We start from the raw sequence: 22,965 nt of genomic DNA on the forward strand, positions 1-22,965 counted from the left end.
TATTTCTATTCTGGGATATATTTGCTAAATTCCTAATCAAATAAAGGTGTATCACCTATGAAACTGTGATGTGATATCCCTAGAAACTGCCAGTTGCCATAGATGTTTTAGCCAAAACCCTTAGTTAGCAGTTTCAATTTAAATGCAGATTCCCTGAGTCGTGGGTCCTGAGTTTTTGTGGTTGGTCTAAAGTGTTAGGTCTTACAAAAGTATACACAATCAACCCCTTTGTGCCTCTAAACCCCAAAAGGTCGCTGTATACCAGCTATTCTGGACAAATTTATCACATTATATTTTATGCATGTCCATTAGAGCTTAGATTAGACAACCTCAAGTAGTGGACACATACATTAAATTTCCATGAAAAATATTCAACAGAACAGTCTGACCAAATTATACCTCAAATAGTCTTCCAAGTCACTGCTGATATTATTTAAAATATATGGATTTTATAAGAAGCCTGTTGATTAAGAACTACCTACAGTACTTGAAACTTTAGCCAAACAGTTGGAGACAGATTTCTAAGTCTTATTACCAGGCATGGAATGAAGGTTTCAACCCTATTCAGCCCTAATACTGGACAGATTTCTAGCAAGTACAGGAGAGAGAATGCTCTTAGCACAGACTGTTTTGGCCAAGGATGTACCTATGGCTATGTCTGATCTCTGCATTCAAAAAGAATGTTCTGGATTCTTACTCTGCATCCCAGCCTTCCGCTCAGTCACTCTGTCTTGGCTGTCTCAGTTTTGCTTGTCTACAGCTCTGCTACTCCTCTGTGGGTAGCGTGGGGGTATATATATGTATATTGCACATGTATTTTGAAGCACTTGGATGGTGGGTTTTACAGCATTTGGATGATGAGTGCTAAAAAATACTGAGCAGTATGTGGAGTCAGGTGGTAGGGAAACATCAAGAACAGTAAGTGGTAACGATAGTAGTGTCGGTAGCGGTGAGGTGATGGCACAGCACAGGCTTAGGGGCCCTGGATTAACTCATGGTTCTCAGTGTGTTTCTGAAGGCAGCACAACCTCTGCTTTGGTGTGGTTATCAACACAAGATAGGGGACAGCCATACAGGAGCACTCTGGGAGGTATAATATATGGGAGAGCATGTGTCCTGACAAAATATTTGAAAGTCCACTCTGTGGTAATCTGAATGTGATTAAGTAAGGTTGAAATTCAAATAATCTATTGGTTAGTGAACCAAAAGAATAAGATGGTTTTCACACTGCAGTCATTTACATTATCTTTGTGAGAAATTGTGGCAGGATGCAAAGGTTGTATTATGCAAGCAAAAATAAAGAGCAATAGAATTTATAGCAAATAAGATTGTTAAATCCTGTATTAACGAATATTTCAAAGAGTTACTGTAGCATGGCAATAGGAGTAGGCTGAAGATTATAATTTTAAGAATAGAGATATATTATTAGAAAGATCATTGCTCTGCTTACAGCTGCATCATTTCAAACATATTTTGAAATTATTATCTTTTTTGTTTAAGCATAGGCCAATGGCATATAGGTAAACAAGCCTACCTCTCCCTCTCCCTTTTTCTTTGCTGTTAAATGTGCTACCGGCATGCATGGACTGGAACACAAGGCATTACCTCACTTCCTAGGTAATGCACAGAGAATACTTTACAATTCTTAAATGACTGTTCCTTGCTTGATATTAGTACTTTGCCTTTCAACCCTCTGTTTTCTTTTACAGGTTACTTGTTTTCACTCCTTTAAAACAGGGAGAAAATGAGTAATGTGATGGATTAAATGAAAGCTGGAAAAGGAAGATGAGACTAATTTTTGTGCTTTATAGAATATTTACATGAAACTTTAAACAAGTAAAATCAAAGAAACAGTCCTTCTGAGCTCATAGGAATGCGATGTAAACACATATAAAAGGAAGATTTCAAAACATTTCTTCTACTACAGTGGGTAATATTTGTTCTTCATACAGAGACTGAGATATAGAATAATAGCCTTGAGGTTTTAAAAAGAGGTTATAAAAAGGAAATCAAAATGTTGCAATGCTAAAACTGTAATAGTTGCAGCACTTTTGTTTTGGCCTCTTTATGCATGTATCATTATCATGGTTCTTTATTTCAGCCTATCTATTTTTGCACAGTCTCTGACTGTTTTGATAAAAGATTAGTTATTCAAACATTTGACTAGTTATTTAAAGTGTGATCTCCCTTTTTTTTTTGGTATTCACCGCAGACTTGTTCTTCTGTATCTTGATACACCTACTGCAGCATCTGAATGCTATAAAAATTCTAATTAATTTATCTTCACAAAGTTCTGTGAAGATAGATGGTGTTGTTATCCCTGCTCTGTAAGTGACAACCTAGGTATAAACAATTATTGGTTTAACTGAAAAAGATGTGGCTTCTCTGGAAGAAATTGAATAGAATTATCTAGTGAATGTCTGCATCATTATGCGTTTATATCAAAGTATTAATTGCAACATTTAGGAAAGAGACCATCTTTAGTTGTTTTGATTCATTAACTGAGGAAACAAACATCTCATGTCTAGAACAGTTTCTAACTTCAAAAAAAGAACTTTTATGTCAAAAAGAAGATTTCTGAATCCATGGAATTTCTGGTACCAAACATCAACACAGTAGCTACTTTTTATGTGACTCAACCCTGGTCCATGTATGAAATGATTAACGTCATAACTACTTTTTAACTGAGAAAAGCAAGTCTCTCTGCATGTCTGTTTTTAACCCTGATTGTAGAACATAATGATCAATTGACTCTGCCTTTGCTTTCCATGTCCTCGCTTTTTCCTGGTCATGCCCAATCCATTTCCCCCTTCAGCCCTGTCTCTGCAATTATCTGGTGTCACCATACGGATCCCATTCCCATCCATAAATATGTTGCTCCAGCTTCTGCTACTTCCCGTTCTTTGGCTATATTTCTGCTTATTTTGAGCAAATGTTTACTTTGGTCAGGCCATACCCACCTCTGCCCACATTGCATGCCAACCAAAAGGGACAATATGTGGATATCTGGAAGGCCAGCTTCTTTTCTGACACTGGAGATGGATTGCCCGGAGAGAAGGACGCTGATTATGTGTGAACTCAGATTTTTTTCATGGTCTTGTAACAGCATGAATTTTAAACAAATTTCAATAAGTACCTTAAATGTACATGGGGTGCTATGTACTGGAGCATCTAAACAAATGAACTACAGTGATTCAGTAATTTTATAAAATGAAACAAATTCTTTAGGGGTGTGTTTGGCTTGTGGTGGTTTTCTTCCATCTACTGGTTTTAGAGACAGCAGCTCTTTGGTTTTTTAATGTATCTACGTGTGCATGTATACACACACAAATAATTAAATATAATTAGCTTGAAGTAAAATACTGAAATGTCAAATTTAAGGTAGAAATCTGTGTAGGGTTCAGGTAAGTTTGCTAAGCTTTGGCAAAGTAGCTCTTTTAATGGAAAAGAATTGAACAACCTTATTTCTGGGACAATTAATCACACAATTTAAGCCACTACACGGAAATTCCAGGAGTAAAATTCTCAGAGTCCCTTTGTATGCTTGAGTAGCCTTCTCCTTGCAAAAAATAACAGTGGACCTGCAGATATTATTTTTAAGATATCATTTTTATGGCTTGTTTATAACATTGGAAACTTCACTGTCTTGCATTACATGTTATCAGTCTATCTATATCCCATTTTCCATGCTGGCATTTTCTGTTAAATTATTTCTAAATTATAAACACATTTTAATTAAAATTTTTTGCACATTAGTTTACTTTGCAACAGATATTAAAAAAATATTTTAATTGTAATTTTCTATCATCATTTCTTTTTCTTTAATGACAATTACACTTTTTATTTAAAATATTTAACTGTCAAACCAAACACTTTCCTGTCTATTGACTTGATTGATATCTTTTTTTGTTGTTAAGGCTCAAACATTCCAGGGATGAAGAAATATTTAAGAAAATTAACAGATTAATGTGTTTGCCAAGAAATGTTCACATTACATTTTTCCAAGAAAATTAGCAGGGTACTGGGCATCAAGAAATCATCTGCCTAAGGAAAAAAAAAAGTAACCAAATGAAACATTTTCTTCATGGTCCATTTTCCATGAGGTGCTCCCACCTCTAAAAGGGTTTTCCAAGAAACTCTTTGTTTTTTAATTTAAAACTACTTTTCAAATTAATCCCTTTACCTCTCCTGATATCTTTCTGACAACCTCCTAATCTCTTCAAACTGTTGGTTAAAAAGTGCACCACTAAATCAGCCTGTCATCAATTTTGTCTCTCACCACAGTGACTCAAAGAGTTGCATCAGCTAGATCATTTAAAGAAACCACAACTTTTTAAAAGAACATCTGCTGCTGTAATTTATAATGTATAACATAATCTGACATCCAAATTTGACAGAGTTTGGTAATGTCTTCCAATAACGGGTTGTGAGAGATTCTGTCCTGGGATGCCACAAACAAAGAGGCAATAAATTATTAAGAGATGCAGCTACTAACCTAATAAGAAAAAGAAAAATAATCGTCTCTACTTTGAATACTGACAAATATGATGCCATGCAGACTCCTTTTTAAACAGCCTGTTTTAATTTTAAGTATGTGCCGGTTTCTCAGGACATAATTTCCTGAGATTAGTGAATATGAATGAAAGTGCTAAGTGCTGACAATTTGAATTCTCACTTCTTTTAACACTCAAGTGCTAAATATTGCCCAAACTTTTGCTAAAATGTTAAGTATCTATCTTTTTTTTCACTGGTAAATTACCATTGATTTCAAGATCTGACAGCTACAGCCATAGTATAGTAGGAAGAACAGTTAGTGTATAGAAGAGGTAAATTCCAAATACTGATGAGAAAAAAAATCCAATTTTCATGAGGAAGCAGAGATTTCTGAGAGCAAGGGAGTAAGGCAATGTGGGCTCAGTCTAGGCAGAAGCATCCGAGGAGCGGAAGTAGGGTGGGTAGTGAGCAGTAGTCTGCAGAAACCATAGCATTTCCAGGGACAAATTCTCACTGAAAGTCTGTCATTAAATCAGTTACTTTTGTAACAAAATTCATTGAATTGTTTCGTATCAACTTACTGGGTGTGCAGGTACTGTAAGGAGATGAAATTGGGATGGGAAGCCTAGAGGAGATCTGCAGAGATAAAGTGGATTAGATAAATACTAGTTGCATTTAGAGAACTGCTATTAGTACCACCTGGCAATGAAAATATTGGTTGCTATCATGCAATTGCACTGGAACGTGGGTATCTTTTTTTGCTAGCTTCCTGTAAGTGGTCTGCTACGAAAAGTTGCTTCCGATGCACACGAACAATAATGAAAAGGAGGAAAGGGACTGGTGGAAAGCAGGTTCATATTTTTTAATGGAAAAGTTATCCACTCAGCAACAAAGGTGGTGAAGTTCCCAGTTTGAAAGTACTTTACAATCAGAGGCCTCATCAAGAGAGTCATTTTCAAAAAAGCACCACACTCCCTCATTGCAAATGAATAAAAAGCTGAGAAAACAAGCAGAGAATAAAGCTACTCTCAGCCTGGGGTTGGCTCCGTAGTGCGGCCTAAATCAATCCCCATCCTTTTTTATGCAGAGTGCACTTACATGCTGATGTGATGGCACAGATTTGTACAAGAGGTCCCAGGTTTGGTAACTTAAAAGAGGCTCAAACAGTTCTTAAAATACTTTAAAGGAGAAGACATGTTGTCTGCAGTAAATACAAATGTATACTGCAATTATAAACCAGCATTTCTTCCCATTAGAAATAAAATATTATTTCTGTTCTTCATGTTGTATTGATTTTAAAGAAATTGTATCTTGCAGAATCTCCAGATCATTACTCATTTTTATCTTTACAGCATAAGACACTGTAGAAATAAATGGTGTCTTACTAATGTGAGCTATGCAGCAGATTGTGCAATCTTCATTTTCCAGGACTTTGTACCCTTAGTACACACTGTCAATAATCCAGTACTATGATTACATTAAATTAAAATTATATAAAAATATTTTGTGTGAAACTAGAAAGTTTTGGTTCCTTTCATTTGCCTACTCTCGACTGAGTCTTTTAGGGCTTCCAGCACTTCACCAAAACACTTTTTTTAAATGACAGTTTAGTGTCTCTTATATTTAAATGTCTCCAAAATTATGCTTGAAGAAAAATACAAAATATTGCGAAGACTGTAACAAATGGAAAAAGTGTCATCACAACTATGTGAGTCTATTTTAATTTGCATTTCTGCACATCATTTTAAAAGAAAGTTATCTTTTTCAAAATACAAAATAGATAGCCAATGCCCTAACTAACCATGAAGTGGGTATTACACTGGTGAATAGCCTGAATTATCAATCTGCATCTCGTGTGATGGGACCTGACTGGTAAGCTTATAGGAATAAAAAGCAGTTGTACTGGGTGGGATGTGAAACTGAGTGTATTGTGTTACATCAATATCCTGAAATTTTCCATCTAAACAGGATGTGGAAAGTTAGCTTATCAATTAACAGACAAGAAGTCTATTAAAATATTTTAAAGGATCCTAAAAGATCCATCATTTAAAATACCCATCTTTTAAATGTGGCAGTACAGTACCATAACATGACACTCCTACATCATGATTTTGATGATGTATAGAACAGATAATGACAAACATCAGCTGCACTGCATGTGTTCCTCATGATGTTCATAAACCTTAGTTTAGGAATGCACATATTCAGGAACTGGCAGAAACTGTGTAAACTAGCAGAGATTAATGTACCACAAAATAGAATAAACTTTTTTTCTAGCTCCTGTACTTCTGCTACTAGAACTAAAAGATGCATATATTCTTTGAAATAATCTGCTATCTGCTTGGAAGTTACAGCAGATCCCCTTAGTTAGATCAGAAAGCATATTCGTATTCTAAGAGTGAATTTTGGTGAATTTAATTTGTGATTACTAGTTACCAGATTAATAGTAGTATCATTTTTATGCTCACCATTACCAAGAAAAACAATGAAAAACCCCATAAAAAGCCCCTTTACCATAAAACCTACCATTTATTTACCATTTATCTACCTGCTTTTGGCAAAGCCAGATCGCCATATTTGGAACTCTTGAAGAACTTCATGTTCACAGATGTCATTATGAGGACTGTAAATTTCAATCCTAATTTGTACCTCTATGAATCTATCTGTCTACTCTATTGAAACATGGTAATTTAGGAAAAATGAAGAACAGGCAGTGAAGATCTGTTGCTTGAATGTCATTACCTGTCACTCCTTGCTTCACTTACATGGCCCATTTTGAAGATCATGTTGCCTTTTTATACTTGCTGGATATCCATTCCTTAGACCTCATTTGCTTGGGTGGTTCAAGCTGTCAAGAGTTCTCAGAGTGTGTGGCAGCAATTTTGCAAATTCCCTGAAGCGCTTAGCCCCTGTTTCATCTTTTATACAGATGACTATTCCTGCTTACCTACAAAAGCTTTCTATTCAAGAAGAGATTTTTTTTTCATTCACATTATTTAGAATCCAACTATCTCAACTGACTCTAACTTAAGATAATGTAATTAGCAGAACATGATTATTTACATAGTTTTCAATGTGTGTTGTAGTACAGAATATTTATGGTAGCAAAAATAATATCATAATTGTGATAATAAAGCAATATTTTATATTTTTATATTCAAACTTGTAACTCCAAAAATATGATCTATGTCTGGGAATAAAAAGACATCTATTTGAAATTTCCTTATAGAAGCTATTGCTGAAATCCCTCAACATGTTTCAGGTTCAGAGTTTAAATTGTCAAGATTAACAAGACATCCTTTCTTTACAAAAACAAGGATTGTATGTCCATCTCTGGAATATACCTATTCCCAGTCAATGCCTTGTGACACACCTGTCAAGATTGTCTAAAGTCTTGTCATAGGCGCCTACGAAAAGCTGAGATTTACAGCTCATGCTCTCATCCTTGACTGACTCTCAAATCATCCCTTTCTGTTTTGTCTCACTGCATCTCTAATACATATATCTGATACATTATGTTATAATGGCTAATATATTCAGCCAACTAGAGAATATAGGTTATGGGTTCCTATATTCAAACCTGTATCTGGCCACAAAGCAGTCCTAGGAGGGACATAATTTAGTCCTTACAGCTTCAGGTTCGGGCACTGAGCTGCAAAGAATTCAGAGATAAAGACAAAGGGACACATTAAATCTCACACCTGTGATGAATATTTTCCCACTAGAATAGTCTGGGTAACCCAGTCCTAACCTGAAAAGGTTGAATATTTTTTCAGACACAGACATGGTTCTTTTTCATCATTAATGCATTGTGTTTTGAGAACATTCTTCTCAAATTGTTCTAGCCTCCTACTATGTAAGAATTTTGCAGGAGGATTTGTAACCATTGTTTTGGGATAATTCCAAATTCACTCTGTTCCCCATATAAAAGGATGAAGTTCACCACTGGGTGAGAAATCATAATGGATTTCTCGACCTCATCAATGTGTATTGGTTTCTGTGAGTTTATACAATTTTGAGCATGTTTTCAGGGGAAAATATACTTTTAATTTCAGTATGAAAACTTATATTCTGTCTAGTATCTCCAAAGAACAGTTATCTTTTAAGAGAGCTTTAATAAATGAGTGGGGCAACATTTACAAAGTACCATTTGTTCATTCTGCAGCAGTCCTCACACTGTCTGTTAAATGAAATTGGCCTTCACTTCTGTTTCTGAATGTGATGAATGGCGTCATTCAATAATATATGTTTGTCGAGTTGCAATCTTGTGCAGTGTTAAGTGAGGTTCAGCCTGCATATAAAATATATTCTCTAATAAAAAAAATTAAAAAAAATAAAACCAAACAAAACAAGACAGGAAATGACAGGGAAAAACTTTGATGCCGCTACAGACACTCTCAAAATTACACTCACTCTCAAAATCACTCTCAAAATTACAAAGATGACATTAGTCATTGGGAATATTGTTTTACCTTGTGCTTGCTGTGCACAAACTGGTAGGGCAAATTGTACTTTGGGGTTTAAATAAAATAAAAAAAAAATCCTTTCAAATGCAAATTTTTTTTTTTTTACTCATGAAAACAGGCATTTCAAGGCATGAGTGGAAAGGCAAATATATATACTTATATGTTCTAAATAAAAAGATTCAGGGCACAAATACACAAAAGCCTGTTCCTAGATGAGGAACCTGTTCTCTTCACATTTTCAGAAGAGATGTGAAATTGTAATTTATAATGTAACAGCAATTTTTGTAGGGTTTTTCCTTTCCTAAAAATAAGAAAACTGGCAGGCCATATACTATCCAGCAATTCCATGATTCCATGTTGAATCTAATTTTTCAAAAAAAATTTAAATAAGGTTGTGGTCTTCCTTAGTGATTAATGAGAATCCATCAATACTCATCACAACTGTTTAAAGCACATTCATTGTAAAGCACAAAAATTTAAAAAAAGACAATTAATGGCATATTGAGTGGATCAAGTTTTATTTGTGCTAAGCCTACTCTCTCAGGAGCATTTTCTATTAACATTGCTTTCTACAAGTGATAGAAGTTTTAACCTTGGTGTAGCAGATAAGCCATTGATCTGTCAGCAGACTTTTCCCTACCTCCCACAGTATGGCGCTTCAAAAGTTTGTTTGGAAATGAAACCAAATTCTATGTTTCCTCTACAGATGGTTGACCTCTTTCAGTTAGTGGCTGCATTACTCATTTAAACAATTATACAGGTCAGAATGGTGTAATCTAAATTATTTAGTCTCTGAGTGTTTTTCAGACACCACTGACAGTCCGAGAGGATCCAGCTGCTGGTTGTACCTGGATTTGAACTCCAGAAGATAACAGAGCTTTGGTTAAGAGTTTTAGTCACCATACATTGTTTCATCTTTGAAAACACATACCTAAAGCAAACTGCTCCTAAGGGACTCCAACTGCACAGGTATCAAAACATGCCAATAGCAAGACTAACATTTCCCAGACCAAATGTTCAAAACAGTTTCTGCTTTATCTGAATAAAAATACCTGGATGCTCCTCCAGCATGCAAATCTTAAAAATACCTTTTCTTGTTTGTCCCCCACAGGGAGCAATTCAAGTCTACCAAACAGTCTAGCAAAATATTATGATAACCTTTTCTATCCTAATTTGTACTGGAGGCTGTGTGTGTGCCAGGATCAACATTAATTACTGTATAACATTTCAGCTGTGTAGTTCATAGAAATGTCAGGGAGTTAGCTAAAGGGGATGTGGGGTCCTGATATCAGCGGGGGGTAAGTGGCCTCAACCATTGTGCAGCATGTGGATGATGGGAATTTACAAAAATAGAATCCATAACTGAGGTGTTAAAGCTAACTAACCTCAATAAAAAGTTCTTTTTCACCAAGAAAACCATCACATAAAGTGTTCGCAAGCAATTACTTACATTTTCTAATAAAATCTAAGTTAATAAAGTCTGGAATCCAACAGTTAGCAAAACAGACTGTAATAATGATTCTACATAATAATTGATCTACTTTGTTAAAGTTAATATATCAGTTTGAATTAATGCATTTTAAATTCAGATTCCTTTTGCAGCTTGAATCCAAACTAATTACAGGTTTTAAATTGTCACTAGTAGGAGCTCAGCCAAGGCATATTTCCTCTCTTCTTTAGTTGCACCCTGAGAATTCATGAATCAATTTTTTTCTGGGTCATGACTTCGCCCCACCAGGAGCAGAGAAAACCCTTCAGTGTGAAGAAAATTTAATGGCAGACATCCCAGTACAGGCAGAATTTGCACGCAAATGGCTAGGAAGTAAATGGCAGGGGAACTTTCCAGTGTATGAGAAAGAAACCTTAAAATCATTTGTAGTAATCCAAATGGCAGTGAATTAAATAAATAGTTTTAAGCACGGCAGTATCCATGTCTGTCTTGGCAATTTAGGATTGTTGGATGATTTAAGAGAGGGCTGCTTTTGCAAGCCTTTTTTTTAAACAGTAGAGGTCACCTTAGTACAAGTCTCTTCTGAAAAAACAGCCCACAACAACAATAAAAAACCCTTTTCTACCCTGATAAATTATGCACTTAGAAGTACTCACAACTTCCTTCCAATGTTTTATATAAACTTTAAAAAAACCAAGATTATATTGTCAGTTTAATTTCATTATATTTTGCTATAGGGATTATTCAATATGAAAAGAGGAATTTTTTCTAAGTGCATTTACAGTTTTAATCAGTGATCTACACATACAATTCATTCAAATATCTGGAAATTGGTTTGTGTTTTAAGCTTTACAATTATATAAAGATCTGTCAGGACTACATATTTTTTTGTCTTTTATATTTACCATGGGGAAAAATGTGACAAAGTAATTTGTTTCTTGGGAGGAGATACTCAGACATAAATTGCATCTATCAAAATTCACTCATCTTCATTAAAAAAAAAAAAAAAAGCATTCAGAAGCCTGACAAATCAACAAAAGATTTGGTAAATTAGCATAAAATATATCCAGCTTAATACAAATTGACAAAGCTCTTTCTACAGTATTTGTTTTCATGGCATGGCTACCTTTTATCAACATTGTACCTAACATCACCTTGGAAACTGCTTTGTGGAAAAGCTTTACCAGACACTGAGAATGAAAGCAGAAAATTATTTGTTAACTACTTAGAAGATTCTATACATAGTGAAGGAATTTTTATAATAATTTAGGAGCATTCAGAAGTAAATGCTTTGCAAAAGAAAATCTGTCTGTTTAAAGAGATTAAAGGAATTCTGAAAAACGGCACACAATATCTTCTTGTCGTACATATAAATATATTCTTAAATATTAAAGTAGTATTTTGTTTACACTACCAGTATTACCAAATTTAAATGGAGTAAAGTAGCTGTTTTGGCAATCTTCTCTACCAGATAAGGTTATTTAAATAATGCACATTAAAAATCCTACTTAATATCTCAAGATTATTATCTTTGTACATTATCACTTCAGAAATGAAATGTCTGGGACATTCTTAAATGCTATTTTACTTCTAAATCACTCTATTAGATTTCCTGCTTGAGTGATTTGTGAAGAAAACATTACATATATATTTTTTTCTGATTACCAAACCACATTAGACACAAAAGTCTACTTGAAACTAGTTTACAGTTTAAAAACAGGTCTAATAACAGGTGAATGCTGAAAAATATGCAAACAAAATGGCAGACATGAATGACTTCATTTAAGGCATAATTGCTTCTCATCAACCCAAGAAATCATGCAGAAACAGTCCCTGTTTCAGCCAGCCAGGGAGAGACTGGAGAAATCACTCAGGCATGGATTCTAAATGGAAGGTCCACTCCTGGGTTTCAGCCAGGGAACTGCTCCACACACAGATCCAAGCCTAGGGACAATAGTCCTTAGAATCACAGTTCATCATAACAGATAATTATACAGCAAGTAAAACAATAAGGTATTTTGGCCTTTCAATGGATAGACTAATTGTGGACTAGGGAGTTCTGCCTGGGAGGCATAAAACACACCCCTCTGTGAGTCATTTTATTGTGGTGAGGAGTGGCATGAATTTTGTGGAAAGGGATTTTAGGAACTGGTGAGTTCCATATGTTGTTTTTTGCTGTATGTCTCAGGCACATAGCCAGAGTTTCCACGCACACAGCTAGAAGCTTTTTTTTTTTTTTTAATTCTTCCCACTTGCCCATTTAAATGTTTTAAGGAACATTATATTTTCTTTCCCCCAGCAAAGTCGGTAGTGGCAATTATTTTTCTCTTTTAAGCATAATAACATTTCAACTTGGATAAGGTGGAAAAAACTATATTGGTCTTTTCAAAGGGAAAATATGTTAAGATTACATATTTTATATATGGTTTTCATATCAATGAATTCATAACACTGGGTTAAAATATTCCCTGAAACTATTGTGTACCATTTGTTTTCTGGATTGTTTGTAGAGACAAAAAAACGAAGAAGGAAATACATGTAGTTCAAGACAGAGCAGCTTTTGAATCTTTTTAAATGTGTCATTCTGTTTTATGCTCAGCCAGTTCTTTTTCTTCTCCTTAAAAAGATGACAAGCAAGCAAACTCTTTTCTAGCAAATAAAAGTGTTAGTTCTTGGATGCCATGCAAAGAGTGCAAATGCATAAGAAGGCTGACCTCCTGCACTAGGAAACAAGTACTCTATCTCTGCAATTTGTGCAGCCCCACTGCCAGCCAATTAACTCGAAGTTGAGTTTTGACTCAAACTCATGACCCTTCAATCCCCACAGTCATGTGTTACATCTGGTATCATTGAATTAGTCCTTCCATTTTGGCTTGCTTTTTTTTTTTAAACCGTCCACTTTCTTTCTGCCAATTTTTTTTCTAACCACTAATGATGATTCAAGAAGCTTTCTACAGTATCTGCATATTTGTTTGTTTTTGAGTAGAGCTCCCTTGGAAAAAATCTGGCATACATTTTTTTTCTAAGAATACCATTCAATTCTGCATTTCATGATACCCTTTTTTCCTGTTCCGTACTATAATGGTGACCATTACATCATGTACCCTGAGGGCTGTGCTTAAAAAGAGAAAGGATGGTGAAATTAGCAAAAATAAAAGGAACTCCCTGACTTGAATTCACAAACTGTGCTTGTTTTTGTTAAACAGAACAAAATCTGCGGTGACGGTAGCAAGTTCAATAACGTGTAGCGCATACGTTTTTCTCTCAGCTAGAAAGCACCTTCCTTAAGAAACGCTTTTAAAATATTCAATGTAAACTACTGAAGATACTCATATTAAGTAGTACTCCCCAAGCTGTGAGTACATTTCTTGTTTTATTTTTAGTGTTTTTTAATGGAATACATTTTATTATCTGGAACCTCTTTGCCTCCCAATTATTTGTAAAATTTTGTTTTAAAAATTCTGATGAAATGAAACAGAGCAATTGATTTATTCACTTTTCCAGAAGTCAGACCTGAAGAAATAGAGAGTTGCAAGTACATTTAGACATTTTTATTCAGTATTGCTTTTCTAAGAATCCCTCCTGTTCTAGCAAGGTACAGTGAATGGTAGCTGCGGTCAGTAAATACATATCATTCCAACGGTGAACGTGTAATCAGTCTTTAAGGGCTTAATACATTCTTTTTTTTCCTCATCATGACTACACTGGATTTTCTCACTCAGCTATTGTATGTGCACTGCTTCATCCTTATGTCAGTGTATCTCCATGTAAGTCTTCTGCTTGCCTTTTGAAACTACTTGAATGCATCATCCCTCATATATATACACACACGTGTATGTATGTGTGTATGTATGTGTGCATATGTGTATCCAAAATAAACTGAAAAAAAATTATACCCATGTCAACCATGTTAGTGAGGTAAAAGCAGTCACATTTCAAATGCTTTTGTGCACATAAAATATTTTTGGGGTTACTGTATGAAAGTACAATATCATCATTGTATTATATACAGCAAGTTTTATAACCGCCACTGAAAAATAAATGCATGATTATTGAATGATGTGATATTTAAATATAAAAGCAGTTGAGTGCCCTATCAGTTTCCTCTTAATATTTTGCTGGTATGAATGTTTTTCTGACTTCTATATCACACATTTGCTAAAATGAGCTCTGCTAGATATCAGTTTGAACACAGGCACAATGTGTCTCAGTCAGATTCATAAAACAGATAGCTGAACTAGAGTTTGACTTTTGACATCAACAATCTGACTTCAATATTTCTCCACAAAAAGAGACTTCTGACTCTCGTCGCTGTTTCAGTGTGATGGATAGCTTTTCAGCTGCTGACAGCAGTGAATGTAATAAATGTAATCATCCACACTGGGGGCTGAATATTTCTATTTTTTAAGTTTTCCGTCTTGTGCATTACGAATGACAAAGTAACACCTGCACTATTACAGTCCCTCCTTTCCCACAAAACAGAAATACAAAAATATTATTATAAGTTGTCTATGTATTAATACTTCAGTGCTAAATAAGCTTTTAATTACCTACATTTGTTTTTTTTTTTCTCTAAGAAACACTTGCAGACACAGAGCTTAATTTTAGCTCTGTTTGACTTCTCTGATCATCTGGGTTTTCATTGTCATTGCTTCATAATAATTTAATGTCATATATAATGACATAAAACCAGAGAAAACCACAGAAGCTGCCAATCTGAACTGATCTAAGTGTTCACTAGTATAAGCATAGAAAAGCCTGATTTGTTTGTGCCAACAACATTCAGCGTGGTCTGTAACTGGGCTAGTGTTCCTTTGCTATTTAATTTTCAAATAGTCTTTCAGTGTACAGTGTAGCTGCTTAATCAGAGTGTTTTATCTACCACAATTAACAAAATGAGTGAATGTATATATTGGCAATACATAAAAAAAGTATTAAATTTATGTTTACCATTTTGTCAGCTAAACATTTTACCATCCTGTTTTTTCCTCTCGCTTCATCTATAAGCAACTATTATTATGTTTGCTGCTGAAAGTGTAGAGCTGAAACACATGCCTAATTCAAAATTAGTTCTGAACTTTCATTAAAAAGCTTTGCAGAGAAATATCTTTTGTTAATGAAAAACTTATTTGGAAGCACATAAAGCCACAGTTTGCATTTTCCCCAGTCTCTGAAAGCAGTGACTTATTTTACTTTACATCTAATTAAAAGTTTATGGAGATGCAATGGATTTTTGTGCAAATTAGAATTAATTAGAGTTATTAAGAAGCCATGAAAAGAAGGATTTGAGAAATAGTGAGAAATATTATTTAAACCCTAATGGAATTCAGCGAAACCCACAGGTCTATTACAGGTCCCTGATTTGCCAGGATCACTGCAGGGAATCTAACATTAATAAGCACACTGGTAATTAAATCATTTGTTACTTTGTCTGTAATGTTGTAATGTTTCACTGATACTCTGTCAGAGCTCTTTGTGCAGATCAGAGCTAATCAAAGGTAATCAATTTTCAGCATTTGAAAAATCTGTAAATGATTATACATTCATCAGATCATTTAGTGGAGTGCAAGGAAAGTGCAATGCAATTAATCTTCCTGCATGAGGAGGAATTACCACCACAGAATTCAACAGTTATAATTAATTTCATTGTCTTGCTGTGAATTTTGATTGCTTTTCTTTGGACTGTATAGTACAAATGATGATTCATTGCAAAGTATTTGCAAAGCAAACACACCAGTGTGCTATGCAAATTAAAGTAGCTGTATAACAGATAGGTTTCAAACTTCCTATTTACTCAGGGTTGTTGAGTACTAATTTGCCAAATAATTGCTTGTTAACTTTATACACTCTTCCTCTGAATATTGAGATTGGTAACCAATATAAATAGAAAGCACATGCTGTTTGATATCTCATGGTAAGTGTTTGAAATACTAGTTAGCACTTAAACTTGTACTCAACTAGAAAAAAACATAATTTACAACATTTTTTTCTCAAACCAGTCCTTCTACCTTCTTTAATATTTTATTTTGGTTTTTTTCAGTGTGAAGTTCACTGAAAGACAAAGAAGGAATTTTATGGCTTTACCAAAAACAGCCACATAAGCTTAAATCATAACATTTTTTAATCATGATTGCTTTAATACTAATTTTCCTTCATTCACATTACTAAATATCAAGTAACTTTTCCAGGATATTATCAAGTTATAGTAGGCGCTATGGACATTTCTAGAAAATTGATCTGAGTGCCAAATACCAGTGTTAAAACCAAATGTTGTGCTCAAGGTTCCCATACCAAACTAGAGCCTTCCTGAAGGAGCTGGAGCGCCGAGCAGACAATTTAGCTGCTGTAAATTCAGCTATAGGTCTGGAATTTAATTTTAGACTTCTGTAAAAACTAGAGGCTACAATCAATGATTTGCATGATTTGCTCATTTTTAGTAAAATATTAACAGAGAGATGTTCAGATTTGAGAAATGCCAAATTTCATTTAAAAGGGCCAATTGATTTCAAAAAGTGTTGAATTAAGCTTTGCTAACAGAAATATGGGAGTAAGAATTTATGGAAAGTGGTAAGAATGTGTAGCTGCAAGTTATACATTTAATATGCCCATTGATTTTTAAGTAATTTCAATCTATTTTAAAAGCTGTAATACTTAATGAATATTGGGAATTATCTGCAGACATCTGGTTAGTCATTACTGGCAGCATTATATGTTAGGTGCTGCTTCATTTATTAACAGCTGGAAGTTTTTTATTGAAAAAGGTAAAACATGACAATACTGCACTATTTTGCTCTGTACAAATGAGGTTTGGTAATAGTAATAGTATAATATATGTATAGTATAGTAATGTATAATATATGTACGTATGTCTATGCATGTATATATGATTATGCAGCATATATACAACAAATATTCTTCAAAAGCCAATTCTTCCATTGCTGTCTTTATGACAACATCATGAATAACACATGATTTATTTAAATTTAAACACATGATATTAGAAAAAAGAGACATTTCAAAGAGAACGTGAAGATGGAATGACAGTCTCCTTTCAATAATAAATAGTAAAATTTAAACATTGTACAGATAATTAGTGTAAGAGACTAACAGAAGACAGAATGAGAGATGTTCAGAATAGAGAAGTGCCAAAATGTGGAGCTGTAAATCCTGATTGTCTAAATGTTTCTGAGAGCCCTGGAAAATTCTTAGAATGAATGCACACAGAAGTTTGAGGCATTCAAGCTCATCTCTTCATTTCAACCTACTTGGTCATGAGTCAAAAGGCTGAGGCTGAGTCAATGTTTGCAGTCCACAGCTAAAATTACAAACATATAAATCTAGATATGAAGTAAACATCATTTTCTGAATTTAACGCTGAACAGGAAAAGATTCTGATACTTATAATATGTTCTCATAGCTCTCCACAACTCGTAGAGATTTTTTACCTATTACATGTATTCTTGTATCAATGAAAACTAAAACAAAGACAAATCTTGAAATTTAGATAACAGCGCATTGCACATATATAAGGAGTCCATGCTGTTACTGTTTTCAGAAATGTCTATTTTTTATATGTCATCAATAGTTTCATCATCTCAAAACCATTGACGTGCACATCTCAAAAAGAAAAACTCTTCTTGATGGATATTTGGTTTATAGTGGATTCTATCTTTCTGTGAAAATTCCAAAGACTGCAAAATTGTACTGGGAATCTTAGAACAATAAACCTTTCCATGTTACAATGAAAGCATTTTGTCGCATTTGATCTGGTTTGGACCATCCTCATAAAAGCATTCAACACAGACTTGTTCATGACAACTGCAGGGAGAAAATACTGAGAACAAAATATTTATGCGCTTATCAACAAGAATTTTCATTTGTATCTGAACAGAGGCTGAGAGGTTAAAGTGAAAGGCACATTTTCCAACTTGTCGAGTTTGTTTATCTTACAGTCACAAAATCTTCCATATTTTATTAGGGATGAATCAAGGGCAACCAGCATGATATTATTCAATTTGGACTGGAGGTCCGTAGACATTGTATTTCTTTATTCCACATTTGTTCCAGGCAATGATTTTCCGGTAACAAAGGGCCTGAAAATGATGATTTTCTCAGGTAAAATGAGGAAAAAGTATTATAAAATGTAATGTCTCCCAAACCCACACATGCATATTCTACATTCTTGTATATAGGTACAGACACTTTTCTCTTCATCTTCTCATAACAGATACACTGCTTCTTCATTAAAATTCTTCATTTTCTCTGACTGTATGGAAGACTTCAAAAAATTCAGATTTGAATGAATGATAAATGAAGATAATTGTCAATTTAGTGTGGCTTTAAGGATATTCCCAAAATGTACACTGACCTCTCGTTGGCCCTATTCAGTACACTTTTCTTTGTCATCATAACCTCTGTAAACATTATGGAAACCTGCAGCCATTCTATGCTCTGAGCAGTTTAACTTGTCTGAATTGCACTATGTTCACTTTTTGAAAGTAAAGTATCCCATATTTAAGTTCATTTTTTTTATTCTTTTACTTTTTCTTTTACTTCTTTCAATGATCTTTTATTGTCTAAAGTCTAGATTTCTGCCGAGTTTGTGAACTGCACTTGTCAGAGTATTGCCCACAACTTTGGATTCCTTTGTTGAAGCTGTAGAAATAAAATGAATAGTATAAAAGCTTGATGGCATCTGTGGATAGGAAACTCATTAAAAGCCTCAGCCTTCTGTTTTATTTCTTACCACATTGCCCTGTGGGATTTCAAGGTCTTGCAGGATGAAACCAGCAGGACTCATTACTTCTAAAACAATGTTTAGAGTTCTATTGGTGGTGGAATGTTCTGCCAGTCAGGTAAAAACCTAGGCCTTTATCCTTCCTGGGACAATACCAGGCAGCTCAGAAGCTGCTTGGAAAAGTCATGCCTTTGAATGCAACTGCAGGTGTTGCTCCTCAAAGACTGTTGGTACCCTCCTATGCTCCCTTCAAAGGAATAATAGAAAATTCACTTTGGGATTCAAATGGAGTCTAAGAAAATTTGAAATAATAGGAACAAACTTTTGAGACTTCCTACATTTTTCCCACGAACCTATGGACCATGACTAATACCCTGAGGGCAAAAAAACATCCTTTTTCCCTCTTACACAGGCATAGAATTCATGGTGTCAGATAAATAAGCCTGACCTCACCTTGTTTAAGGCTACCATTCAATTACCAGCAAAGACTAGTCACCACAGTGAGAAAAGAGTGTGGCATTCTGATTGCTCACATTAATGAGAAATCGTGCAAAATTTATATCATAGGAGAGGAAAAAAAATTTATGAACTCTCTTCACAAAGCAAATTAAAAACATTCAGCCAAAAGTAACTAGTATTAGTTTGAACAAACTGATGGCTCACATTTTCTGTGCAATTAGAAAAAATTATGAGAAAAATTTTAATATGTGATAGAAAAAAGTAAGGACCTTACAAGTGTGGAAGCTATTTAGCCACCTAAAGTAGTTTCACAGCTGTGTTAAGTAGAATTCCTTTTAGAGATTTTCCAAATTAGTTATATGTAATTTCAGAAAATGTCAATAATTTTGTAAAAATGTCTAATGCAGTAATAATTAACAAATTTTGTACACTGAAAAAGTACAACTCGAATGCATACTAAAATGCTATTTAAAAATTCAATGCTGCAGTTATATAAAACAATGAGAATTATCTAAAATGCAAAGAATTATACATGCAAAACTTAACTGATAGATGATATCTTTTGAACTTTAAAATCTGAGCAAACATGTTTTACAGAAAAAATGTTTAAGACACAAATTCTATATATTATCAAGTTACATAAAGTTCAAATTCAGGTAGTTCATAGAGCAGCAAGACAGGATGACACTTGGAAGAGCAGAAGAGAGCTGAACAGCAGAATATCTCTCTTGTGTCAAAGAATTAGATTCCTCCAAGAGTTAATGTCAAACAGCTACATTACCAACATAGGAACTGCAGAGATGTTCTTTTTTGAACAAGTTTCCCAGCAATAGACTTATTAACACACAACCTAATGAATAAGTGTCAGTATTTAAACATTTAATATCTCAGGAATTAAACAGACAGATAACCTTTTTTTTTTATCAAATTCCAAGATGACTTTGCCAAAAAAACCACCATTGGTAAAGCAGTTTCTCCTTTTGTTTTTATTTTCTTTTTCTGACTTTATGTCAACTCCTGGAGTTCTCCTATAGTGTCTCACTATTTTGAATTTCTAAGGCATTCTTTTTCTATAAAATACATCAGTGAAAGTCCAACCTGTAAACTGCAAACTTGTTTCCTTATGATTCAGAGTTGCATGCTCTTAATACAAGTGGGTCTAAATGGGTCATATCCTGCAAGGTTTATTTACTTAGAATATGAAGTTCTTTCTTTTGCTTATATTTACATGAGTAACAGGAAACCATAGCATTATTTCTGGTGGTAAATGAGGGGGCTGCAGACTATTGGATGAAAACAAATGATGGCCCTCAAAAGAAGATACAGTTGGGAGCTTTGTGTAATTGTTTCTGCATTACTGCTCCCACAGGACGAGCTGAAGAGATTACCAACCCCAGCCAACCCCCGACTGTTTGTTGCCATCCTCTTGCCAGAGAACACTGCCTTGCCAGATCCACTGGTTAAATTACTTGTGTGATCACTCCCTAATTTATTTCAAAGAGACTTGGTTAGCAAAGCAGGCAAGCAGAAACGATCTATTATTTCAATGGTTTATGCTGGCTCATTTTAATTTTAATAGCCTAGAAAGCAATCTCAACAGCAGCTCAGCCAGGAAACTAAGGATGGCAGCTACTGAAAGCAGTCTTGGGCTGGTGAACTTCAGCAACTGAAAGAGAAAAGATGCAAGATTTAAACCAAGGTCCAGCAAAATATTTAGGCACCTCTACGTTTAAAACACCTGGATCACCCTACTGCTGTAAATAAACTATTTAATAAACTATTACCTCTGACAATTATGTTTTTTTGGAAAACATATGTCAGAGGATGATATTTATATATGACATTTAAACAACTTGTTTGCATACATCTTCTAAGCTCCTCCTGTAGTCAATGGAAGAGCTAGCTCCAGAAGGGCAATTCCCCAGTTATCTGAGAAAGGAGATGTCAGCTGCCTTCTGAAGATGCTCACCACAGAGGACAGTCACCCCTTAGGTTGGAATATGCAGCCATCTTCTAGGCTGCTGAAGGCAGGTGAACTGAATTGTATCCTATCTGTACCTCACCAAGTGGGCCTGACAACCACAGCAATGTTATTTCTGGAAAAACATTCTTAAATGGGACAATCATCCTTACCATCCAACCCTTACCATCCATTTTGGGAAAAAAATTATATAGTATCTGGTGTTCATTTAGTAGTAGAAGTCAGTATTTCATTAATATCACATACATATACATATGTATGTATGTATGTATATATATATAAAATTATATATTACTGCCATTACTTATTACTTTAACTTCCTTTATGTCGGTAGTTTCCCTGGTTCCAAAGAAACTTTTAGATTGCAATTAGCTTTTCTAATTGTACACTGTCATGCAAACCCCATAAATTTCTTGGGATTACCTGCACAGATGCATGTAAGTTAGCTACATATATGTCTTTATATATAGAGTCGCATGAAAATAGACATTTTTTAGAAATATAGAAATGGTATGAAATGCTTAGAGTATAGCAAAACAAATTTTACAGTCTCAGTTTGAGATGTGCTGTCCATATTTATTGTAAAATAACTTGCCAGAAAAGATTCTAGCTTTCTAAGGCCTTTAGTAGTCTTTGTTCACACAGCATACAAAAGTTAAAAGATTCTTTATCATCTCAGAAACTCCTTTCATAATTTTAAATCGACCTAAACTTGTGTAGTACAGTTCTCCTAAGTGCTTAGTCACTTGCAGCTCAAATCCAGTGAATTTGCCAGTTAGTTGTGATGTACTCAGGTGAAGGTGAATTGAAAGCTTTCCAACAACTAATGGAAAGCATTATAACAACAGATTAAAACTGAACAAGGACGACTTCATGAAATCATCCTTCTTTTGACAACTTCATTTGATTTCACAAAATGACAGAATCAGAGTATGGGTTGGAAGGGACCACAGTGGGTCATTTGGTCCAACCTACCTGCTCAAGCAGAGGCATCCTAGAGCACATGGCACAGGATTGCATCCCAATGGATCTCAAATATCTCTGCTGTGGGAGACTCCACAATCTCTCTCTGGAAATCTCTTCCAGTGTTCAGCCACTTGCACAGTAAAGTTCTTTCTCACATTCATGTGGAATTTTCTGTGTATCAGTTTCTGCCCGTTGCCTCTTGTTCTATTGCTTGGCACCTCCTGACACCCTCCCTTCATATACTGCTAGACATTTATAAGGTCCCCTCTCAGTTGTCTCTTCTTGAGGCTGAACAGGCCCAGCTGCCTCATCCTCTTCTCATAAGGGAGATGCTCCAGTATTTCAATTATCTTTGTGGCCTCCACCGGACCCGCTCCAGGACCTGCATGTCTCTCCTGTGCTGAAGAGCCCA

General features: G+C 34.8%; 1 long non-coding RNA gene across 1 annotated transcript in view; it reads left to right on the plus strand.

Moving 5' to 3' along the window:
• The window catches only part of LOC139589992 (uncharacterized), a 31,551-nt gene extending 9,645 nt beyond the window's left edge, over positions 1-21,906 (plus strand). Inside the window, exons 5-6 of the long non-coding RNA XR_011679181.1 lie at positions 1,710-13,765; positions 21,482-21,906. This is a non-coding gene — a long non-coding RNA (uncharacterized lncRNA). The remainder of the gene's footprint in view (positions 1-1,709; positions 13,766-21,481) is intronic.
• The last annotated feature ends 1,059 nt before the right edge of the window (positions 21,907-22,965 follow it).

This window comes from Agelaius tricolor, unplaced genomic scaffold (assembly GCF_023055355.1).
Source record: "Agelaius tricolor isolate 1412-34295 unplaced genomic scaffold, bAgeTri1.0.p SCAF_5, whole genome shotgun sequence".
Classification (NCBI taxonomy): domain Eukaryota; kingdom Metazoa; phylum Chordata; class Aves; order Passeriformes; family Icteridae; genus Agelaius; species Agelaius tricolor.